Here is a 10,674-nt window from a genome sequence, read left to right on the forward strand (position 1 = left end):
TTCTTCTTTTTTTCTCCTTCCATAAGCGCAGGTTTTGTCTTTCATTCAAGGTGGGTTGTGTCGGGTCCCAGGTGGGCTGTGGGTGTCTCAGGTGGGCTGTATGGAGTCCCAGGTGGGCTGTGAGGGTCTCAGGGTGGGCTGTGTAGAGTCTCAAGAGGGATGTGGGGGCCTCAGGTGGGCTGTGGGAGTCTCAGGTGGGCTGTGAAGGGTCTTAGGAAGGTTTGGATTTACAGAAGAAACCAGCTCTTAATGATTAAAAATATATATACTTTTGTTTTTGTTTTTTTACCCACCCTGTCAGGCCCGGCAGTGCCGGCTGCACCCCTCATAATGCAGCGCCCACCCCCTGGGCATATGCCCCCTCTGCCCCCCCTAATTTTTGCCCTGAGTACAGTTAATAGGGTTCTGCTGAAGCTGGGCTTGCTGTGGTGCTTCTGAAGAGGCCAGTGGCGCCCTTTCAGATCGGTGCCCAGGGGCAAGTTCCCCCCCTTTGCTATGCCACTGCTACAGCTGAGTGATACACAAATAAGCTACATTTTTGTTAATAGTTATGGTACTTAGATGCATTTTTAAGATTTAACCCTAGCGTAACTTTAAACAGGTGTACACATATTGAATTCCGTCCGGTTCCTGATTAACTAGGTGAAATTTGTCCAGTGGGTGCTGATGTTGGCATCTTTCCGCCCCGCATCCCTTGATCACCGGATTGAAGGAGCCAGTTGGAAAATCCTCGGCCAACTGGAGCTAGCAGCCAATGAGCTGCTGGCTCTGTTTGTGTATTCTGACAGAGGCTGACGGCTGCTGTCAGAGTACAATGCAAACAGCGGGGGATTTGTCTATCAATGCTCATAAGCGTTCATCCTGCCTGGTGCACACTGATGACATATTCTCAGCTCAGTGGCCTAACAATCACTATAGGGACCCAGGCGGCCGCTATGAGGCCCGGGGCACTAGGGGGCCCAGCCAGGATATGGCATCTTAGGCTTCTGGCTGTCACTGGCAGCTGTGAGGAGGAATACGCTGCTATTCACATTTGCAGCAGTGCGTTGCTCCTCACAGCTGCTGCTGAGTCAGCAACAACCAGCAGCTTCGGAGGAGGTGGCTGGGCCCGTCATTGGCACCAATGGAGGAGGCGGGCCCAGCGATTGAGGAGGTGGGGCTTAGCGATGGGGAGGTGGGGACAGTGATTGAGGAGGTGGGGCCCAGTGGCGGAGGAGGCGGGGTCCGCAAGCGATCGTGGAGGAGAAGGAGACGGACCGAGGATCGGAGCACACAGGTAAGAGGACTTGACCGCCCACCTGAGACCCTGCAGAGCGCACCATAGAGACTCTATGGTGGGCTCTGCAGGGTCACCCTCAGGTGGGCTGTTTGGGTTATCAGGTGGGCTTAACTAGAAATCACAGGGCCCCATACTAAATTTTGCTATGGGGCCCTGTGATTTCTAGTTACGCCCCTGTCTCAGCTTATTGTGTTTCCCTGCAGAAGCACTTTAATTATTAATTTTTATCAGTTAGAAATGGACAGATGTAAAAAGAAAGTAATAAGGTACCGTTATTTTTATACTATACTACATCTGAAATCCATATTCTATGTGCTATATATTGACTCAGGGAGGAGTGTAGGTCCAGGAAATATGATTAACACTTTTGAAATCAGTATGTATTTTCTTCCAAATATTGTAAATGTTATGATTACTTTGCAATTCTGAATTTAGTTTGTATATTTGACACATATTTCCAAAGTACAAAAAATAAATCTTGTCTCATACAAGACATTTGTTTAAGAACTGATCCCTTTATTTTGTTGCCAATCCATTGCAATTCATTTCAGTTACACTTTGAAGAAAACATGTAATAGATTGTGTGTTTTGTTTTTGCTGTAATAAAAATGCAGTTGATAAAACCTAAGTAGCATCTGTGTCTAGAAACTACAAAAAAGAAAATGGGAAAAATAGTGAAGCTGTCACCTTTCTTTTTTGATGGAAGTGGAAACCTCATTGGCCATTGCAGGAAATAAAACTCTCCAGCTTTTATGAATAGGGCTCTTTTAAAGTGTAAACTGTACAGAATTTTTGCTGTTGAGCATTATCCTGAGACCTAGTTTTAGGTCATGTTAATGGACAAAAGGCCTGTCTTGAATTACATTTGAATATGAGCTTCAGGTTTAGGTTGACCATGAGTTTAACCTGAACCCAGCCTGTTTGTGATTCAGTGAACTGCTAAACAAATTGCCCAGTTCACCTGCCCAAACCCCCAACTTCTGTTTGTAAACAAACCAGCCAGGATTCACAGGCCATGTTATTGACAAAATATTATCATGACCATATTTGGTCAATGATGTCACCCATGACTCCTAGCTGGGTTGAACGGAAATAAGGGCAGGGAAGTATTGTTGTGTGGTGGGTCATTGTGGTGGAATTCATAATGATTAACAAGGATCTGCATTGCTGGATGACATGGTTGACACTAGATTACTTATTTTCAAAGAAAGGACTTTTTCATGGTATGGATCTCTTTTTCTTTTTAGTAAGTAAGTAGGGGCACTCATGTACCCCATACTCATTTCCCAAGAATGGGGGAAGAAATCTCTTATTGTAAATGGGGCTTCCAGATTCTGATAATTCCCATCACACACACGAATACCCAGACAGGATGTGGGGAGGCCCTTGTCCTTTAAAATGCAGAAAAGGTGCTGCCTCCGTCTTACAAGTTAACCTCCCACTATTTAAGGCATATGGTTCATGAGCATGCTTTCTGCCTTCACTTTCTGACCACCCAGGCGGCATGCTTGAATAAGGCTCTGGTTTAAAGTTCAGGTGGAAATGCACACAAATTTTGTTTTGTTTTTTAAAGGGAAGTTGGCCTGCGATCTGTCAGTTAGAAGTGGTAGTTTGTTTGTTAATGTCATGCATCTCACTAGCATGGTATTTAAAGGATTTGTGCTGTTCAAGTCGCATTAATAGATCCTCTCTCCGTAAATATAAGCTTACAAATAATCCTTAAGAAAGAGCAAAAAAATAAATTACAGGGTTCTCCTCCCATTGACTTTAACATGGTGTAGCACTGTGTTTGGGGTTCGCCAAACCTCCCGCACAGTTTGCTCATCCCTAATTTTTACATTTTATGAATATTCTGTAAATTTATAAAAGTAGCCAGAAAACACTACTTACAAACATGTACTAGATTCACCTCTTATCATCTATCAAAGTAATATTCAGCAGACTTTTCTAAGTGCTTTTGTCACCTCTGGTCACATGACTGTATGATGAAAAACCTAATCTCAGACACTGATGCTTAGATCCTGGAAACACTGGGCCAATAATTTTCAGGCTTGGATTCAGGCTGTTTATAAAATAAAAGACACCAGAAACCATAAAGATAAATGTCCTTATTCAATAAATGCATAGTAAGTGCTAATTTTTGTAAGCCAGACTATAGCCTTACCTATAGTATTTCACAGTTGTATAGGCTCCTCTCTTATACTGAACTTGCTTACTCTGGTTTGCCTGCACAAAAAGAAATTACATTCCAGTTGTCAACTCACATTAAAAATGCCTGTTTAGCACTCTGAGAGGAAAAAGCTAAGAAAAAAAGGTTTCAATGGACTTTAAACTAGGGATGTCCCGATGCCACTTTTTCAGGCCCAAGTACAAGTACAAGTACATCCCCTCATGTACTTGCCGATACCAAACATTCTCCTGTACTCAGCAACATACAGAGGGGGCAAAGGAGAACATTGACTGTTAGTTTATTAGCTGAAAAAAGGAATGACAGGCGGGCAAATGCGGAATCCTCACCTGCACCAGGTTGCTAAACTTGCCTGCAGAGCACCTTTGAGTAGTTGTAGATGTGTGTGCATGAGCGTGTCAATTACTTATGCTTTGTTCCTATCTAATCATACTCCTTGTTTTTGCCTCCATAGGCCTTGACCTTTTTTTATTTACATGACCTCACTTTCATCTTTATTTTGTTACTTTGCTCCATTTATTTGACTTTCTGAATTCCAACTTTTGACCTTACCCTGTTTTCCTATGCCATCTACTCTTCCCCAGCCTAGCTTTCTAGTCAATTGCCTGGACTGAGATTTGCACACTTGGGGTGCCCCGTTCCAACAAAACCTGGTGAAGTTTAGGTTCTCCTAGAACTGGCATTCTTGACAAGAGCCTTTAACATTTTTCTGGTGGCTTTTTTTTTCACTTTTACAGCTCTGTGACCCTGATCTTGCCCAAATGAGAAATACTGACAGCAACAATAAGAGAATAAGTGAACATGAAAGTAAGCAGTTGTCATATGCTTGTTACAACTCTCTAGTTAATTCCAATGTTAAATTATGTGCACATGTTACACAGGCTGGGCCATGTGTGGCCACGTACAAGGTTGTGGGTTTGTAGCTATAGGGCCCATGTATCCTTGGTTAGGCTCTTCATCATTGTAAGTGTAGTTATGGATATGTTAGATGCTTCATCAATGGGAGTGCTAGATATTGCAGAAGTCCATGTAAGTGCAGAGAGTCCTATGTTTAACCCAGAGGTGTATTATGTACGTTACTTGATTAAAGCTATTAAAATGTAGTGTATGTTGAGTAAAAAAACAATTATCTTTACCAATCCTCTCAGTCCTTACCATCTTAGGTCAATTATACACACTACAAGGATTATAGCAAACTTTTATACTTTTTTCATTTCCTATTTGTGCTGATTGAGAGACTTTGACTATGATTAGGCTAAGTGTTGTAGAAAAACATAAACTGCAGTAAGTCCAGATGACATTTCTGGAGGCATTCTGTAAACGGTATAAATAAAGCCCCCCCCAATAATACAATGGTTGAAAATGTATTTTTTAGATAAATATAAACATTGTAATGTGTTCTTAATTAAGCAAAGTTGATACTGCCACTGCACAAGATGTCTTAGAAAACTACATTGTGCAGTGCGAAGCAGTGACACTCAATTTTCAAACACACGATCTCTGCTAATTGTCCTGTATTTTAGCAACAATAGTCCTGAAAGATTAATAGTTTACAGTACACCAGAATCAGTGTCAGCTAGGGGTATGTGGATGCACATGACTGACTCTGCATGGTAAAGCGTGGTTGGAGTAAGTAATGTAGAATTCAAGAGAGCTCACAGTACACTGACTGTATCATAATTAACAAGCAAACATTAAATATAAAAAAAGAATAAACAATTAACATTATATACCTTTTCTGGTGAGTTTTTGTGCTGCTTTTTTTAAAAGTGCTTTTTACCAGTCTTCGATTCTGGATTGTCAATAGAAGCCAGTTATCTCCTGTTATTTTATAGTGTTGCTTAGAAAAGGAACTATGACCTATATACAGTATGTAACATAGGAAAAAAAACTTTAGAAGAATATCCTATTATGTTGTCAACTAGAAAGTTATGTGACATAAATTATTAAACCTTTAATAGATGATGGAATGTTAAACAGCCTAACAGTTTCTTACATTTTCAGGAATTTTATTACTCATTTTCAGGAACATGCTACAGTCCTTACAAGGTAACACTAATCTCCCTCCTTTTATATTTTGAGGAATAGAACAAGGGGAGTAAGAGCAGACTGGAATTGTAGCCTGGAAACTGTGGCCTTCACCACTTGACTTTTTAAAGCCCAGTTGAACTTTCAGTTTAAAATCAGCTAAATAGGTGTATCAAATCAAAATGTGCTCAATGTTTTACAGTTCACTTTATTTCTAAAGCAGCCATAGTCACTAGAAAAGCCTGCATAATGTAGAGAAGGACCCTTGCTCTTTGAATTAATATAGTGATCTCTCTGCAGAGGTCTGACATACCCCCTGGTGAGTCAGACCTATAGCTCTGCAATCGGAAAACGTATGCTCCCTGCTTATTAGAAGGCTGTAGTTCTGACTCAGCAGAGGGTCCATTGGACTCAGCAGGGGGTTCATTGGATATAATCTTATATCAGATATGACTATATTTCTACTGATGGTGGGAAAAAATGTGTCTTATAATTAAACAAGGAAAAACCACCTCTTTGTCTTTGCTGCCTTTGTTTTTGTTGCCTATGCACAGGCACATTCTGCTTAATAGTATAACTGGCTCTGCATTTATTTTTTAAACTTTTTAATAAAATTGATAGGCTCTAGCAGCAAGCTGTCATTTTAAACCTGCTAGGTTTACTATGGGTCTTGCTAGGTCTTGTTGGGTGTGTTTTGCTTCCCAGGGTTACACCTCAATCAAAATTATCAAGGAGCAAAATGCTTTCCTCAAGTGCCCTGTTTTATTCTTTTCAGTGGGACTACCTCTGCACTGCATGGGGTAATGGATCTACACATAATCCATAATTTCTACTATTCATAACATATTAAGGGATAATATTGGCAGGCGTGTGTTGCAAATAGCATCTAGAGGAGCTGGAGGTTTCACACCCCAGGTTATGGATACAAAGGAACAGATTGTTTCCGCAGTGGGCTGTGCAAGGACCCAGTGGGGAGAGAAAAGGGGGCTTTTTAGAAACCAGTCCAGACCTCGTATATAAAAGTCTTAGAAAAACATTTATTCACTAAATTGTTGTATACATAGTTTAGAACCAAGAAATAAAGTACAAAAGCATGTCATCAATAAAAATATATATCATTAATAAAAATACATATTGAATATGCAGGTTCACCGTTAGGTGACAGTACCGTGCGGTTACGAGATATACGGTAACTTATTTTCAGATGATGTAAACGCTCCTATAGGTCCCTACATGTTTCGCCCCCAGAAGGGGCTTCTTCAGGGGAAAGAAGGCAGATCTCCGGGAGAACTGTATTCATGTATGTCCTCGCCAGATGTATAATCAAAGCAACAAAAACTAGATGACATGAAGCAGCTGCAACGAAATCATATAGGAGGTTCTATATGATCTCTTGGGGTCATGAAGTTCTATTAAGGGGACATATATAGACCAGATCTCTTGCCGCGTGTGAAGTTACTGTTTGTATCCCTGGAATCAGTCAGGTTCCAGGGATACAAACAGTAACTTCACACGTGGCAAGAGATCATATAGAACCTCCTATATGATTTAGTTGCAGCTGCTTCATGTCATCTAGTTTTTGTTGCTTTTGTAATATTTTTTCTGTAAATATTTTCTTGCACAATGTTTGGTTTTCTTTTTATTAAAGCAATATTTTAAATCATTAGGCTGAATCCCTTAATGCTCTAAATCAATGTATTAAAATTCATGTCTGGGCATGGCAGTGAGTATCACAGACATTTCCTAAAAGCTTAGTTTACCTTTGGGACCATATTTCACATTACACTAATATTTAGGGTGTAACATCAAACATGGTCACTTTCCTGAACCCCCCACTTGGATAAATTGCTGGGTGCTTCTCCTGCAGTCTTCCGTATGTGTTTAGATTTGGCGAGACTGTGCGTGACTTCATCCACACTGACACATGGAAAGACCACAAGTCCCATCTGCCTCTGTGACAGAGGATTTTGTACATGTTTATTGGCCACAAATGAGGTGACATCACCGCAGTGGCGTAACCAGAGTTCTGGGCGCCCGGGGCAGAAATGTTTTTTTCGCCCCCCCATTATATAAACTACCACTGGAACTGTCCCCTGCACCTCCCCTCTCCCCCCCCCCTCCCCCCACACACACACACACACACATGTTTTTCTTTTAATTTTTCAAATTTTAATATTTTATTTTTTTAGAAACTTTTTCATTTTTTTAAATTAATTTTTATTTATTAATTAATTTTTTATTCAATATTTTTATTTTTTACTTTACTTTTAGGGGCTTCGGGGAAATATTGGGGGTCTAAACAGACCCCTGATATTTCCCTTTAAAAATAGAAAAAGAGATTGAGGACACAGAGTCCTCAATCTCTTTTTCTGTGTCCCCTGTTATCAATGAACAGGAATCCTTTATGAGTGTTCCTGTTCATTGATAACATGGTATGTTTACTATAACTACAATTATGAATGAACAGGAGGAGATGTAGATCACTCCCATTCATTCATAATTGAGGATATAGTATACATACCAGGTCCTCAATTATGTACAAACACTCAGCGATCACTGATCACTGAGTGCTTGTACCCGTTCTCCTCTCTGACACACACTGTCATAGGAGGCTGCAAGAGGAGAGCCCAGCCTCCTGTGACAGCGCTGGCTGTCTCCGCCCCCACACCGCTCTGCTGCACTGTGATAGGCGGCCGAGCGGTGTGGGAGGAAAGACACCGGCCGCTCACAGCGCTCGTCCCGCAGCGCTCGGCCGGCTGTCATTTTCTCTCTGATTCCTTTCATCCCTGCTGGGCACTGCTCTGTGTCCCAGCGGGGATGAAAGGAATCACGGCCGCGCCGACAAAACGGCAGGAAAATGTCACTTTCGGCATTTAGCCGAAAGTGCCATTTTCGGCTGGCGCCCCCCCTTCACTTTTCGCCCGGTGCCCGCGCCCCTGCTGCACCCCCGGTTGTTACGCCACTGCATCACCGCACTTGTAGTCCACTGTTTACTTCCTCCAGCCACATAACAGTAGGTCCTTACCTATGTACGAGCCAGGGGATTAGATCTAAACATCCAGAAGCCTATGTATTGCACCCTCAATGCACTGATCACGGTTGCAATGCTCTGCAGGCTTGAAAGCAAAAGATGAACACATGTAAAAAAAATTCAATGTGAGGTCATTTATAATTTTTTTTTAAAAGGTGGACTATGTCTTTAAGTGTCAGAAATGCTACAGCAGATTCTGTGAATGGTGCATGTTTCCTTTAATTGCTTTAATACATCTGGTGGTATCTACCAATTGTGTGTGTAAATGGTTAACATCAGAGTTTACCTGCCCCAGTGATGTTCACTCTCAGACTGCTGGTGCTTAGATTTGTATCCTGCAAGCTTGGAAATCGCTGTGCTGAGTGAAGCTGAGAGTACAATATGTCACAAGGACAAAGTATGAAATAAAAAGTAAAAAGTATACTTTTAACTACAGTAAATGGATTGCATAAAAATAAAAGTATTGTTTGTTATGTAAATCTGACGTACAGTATGTATTACTTTGTTATCTTAAGTAATGACAAAGCTATTTCCAAATAAACAGGCCCATAGCAGCAATGTAAAAATGATCTGGTCTATAGTGGGGATACAGGTGTTAGAGTTGAACTGCTTAAATGCACCCTCCTAACTAACACAGTAGGAACATTGTTAACAGGACAGTAAGGGAAGACAAATGGACACAGAAATAAATTATCACTAACAGTAAGTTTAACCTTCTTGCTATTTTGTCCACAAAAATGGTTAGAGATACACCTTAGGTTCTAAGGCATATGATTTTGTTTTGCATACATTAAATCTATTACAGTGGATTAATTTGTCATTCATAAGAAATAAAAAATGTAATACATATCTGTGTGAATATCTGTTTTTGGCACTTTATTTCATATGCTCCTTTTAAAATATAGAACATGTTTTTGATAAATCACTCATAAAAGATTGTGAACTTTATTACAACAGCTCATATTTCAGGATTTTCAAAGAGTAGGATTTAATAAATCGTCTTTTCAAGAATAACATATGGTAAATGAAGAAAATATGTATCTTTGACTTGCAACATACTGCTGTGATTAAGGTGCATAGTACTTATTAAACAGAGGGGAATCAAGGGGAATGTTTTTGTATGTACTTATTACAGGACTGTGCTATCTAAATACTATGCTGCAATGTCAAGACATCTCTGCACAGTGTAGTTCCTAACTTAAAATTATTTGAGCTCCTGATTTGGGACATATGTGCTGCATAAATTGGGAGCAGGCTTTCTTGGAGGCAGCCCCATCCTTCTTGTACTTTGCAGAGTTACCTTGGTGGGGCAGTCTGGATTTACATGTATTTTTAAATGGATGTAACAGTTTAAATAGGTGTTGTGTGTGGACTAGCTTTCTAGTTATAAATTGATTCATGCAGCTGCCATTTCCTTTGCTATTGTGTGACAATGATGACAGCCTCCTCACAGACTTTTCCTTACCTAACATGGCATTCAATATAAGCCTATAGGTTATTCTAACTAAGCCTTAAACTCTCAAAGCACATTACAATCTAACCATACAATCTTTGTACAATCAACTTTAGATTTAGCAAATCTATGTAATATGAGCACCTCCCTAATCTATCCAATGAATATGTATCCAGTCAGGAGGCCCCTGCAATATATAGTTGTTGATAGAGCTAAAGGAGATTGTCCATTCAGATTGTATTGTGTGTGGTGAGCTTTCAGTTGACCATATGAACTTGAATGATGCCTCTCAGGTATCCTTGCAAAGTTTAAAACCATTCCTTAACCTTTTTAAGGAAATCTGTTGTGTGAAACATTAGGGCTTTTCTGCTTTTCCTGATCTGCATACTTACAGGTCAAAAACTTGGAAAGCTTTAAAGCTTGAGTCAGCATAACAACCAGAGATTTTGCACTTTCAGAAGGAAGTAATCTCTCACCACCAATATATGTCTCTCAAGACAGGTTTCCCTAAAGCCCAAACTTTTTTTTAGTTTTGGATAAATTGCGGAAGGGTTAGATCCTCCAGCAGGCTTCACATGCTGTCTGTGTCCCTACCAAGGAGGTTTACCTCTCTATTAGTCCTCTCTAATTCCCTCTTTATTGGTTCTTGTAGAGAAAGTGATGGTAAACCAAAATGGTTTAGCAGTCTCAACAAC

Source organism: Nanorana parkeri, unplaced genomic scaffold (assembly GCF_000935625.1).
Source record: "Nanorana parkeri isolate BGI_ZX_2015 unplaced genomic scaffold, ASM93562v1 scaffold782, whole genome shotgun sequence".
Taxonomy (NCBI): domain Eukaryota; kingdom Metazoa; phylum Chordata; class Amphibia; order Anura; family Dicroglossidae; genus Nanorana; species Nanorana parkeri.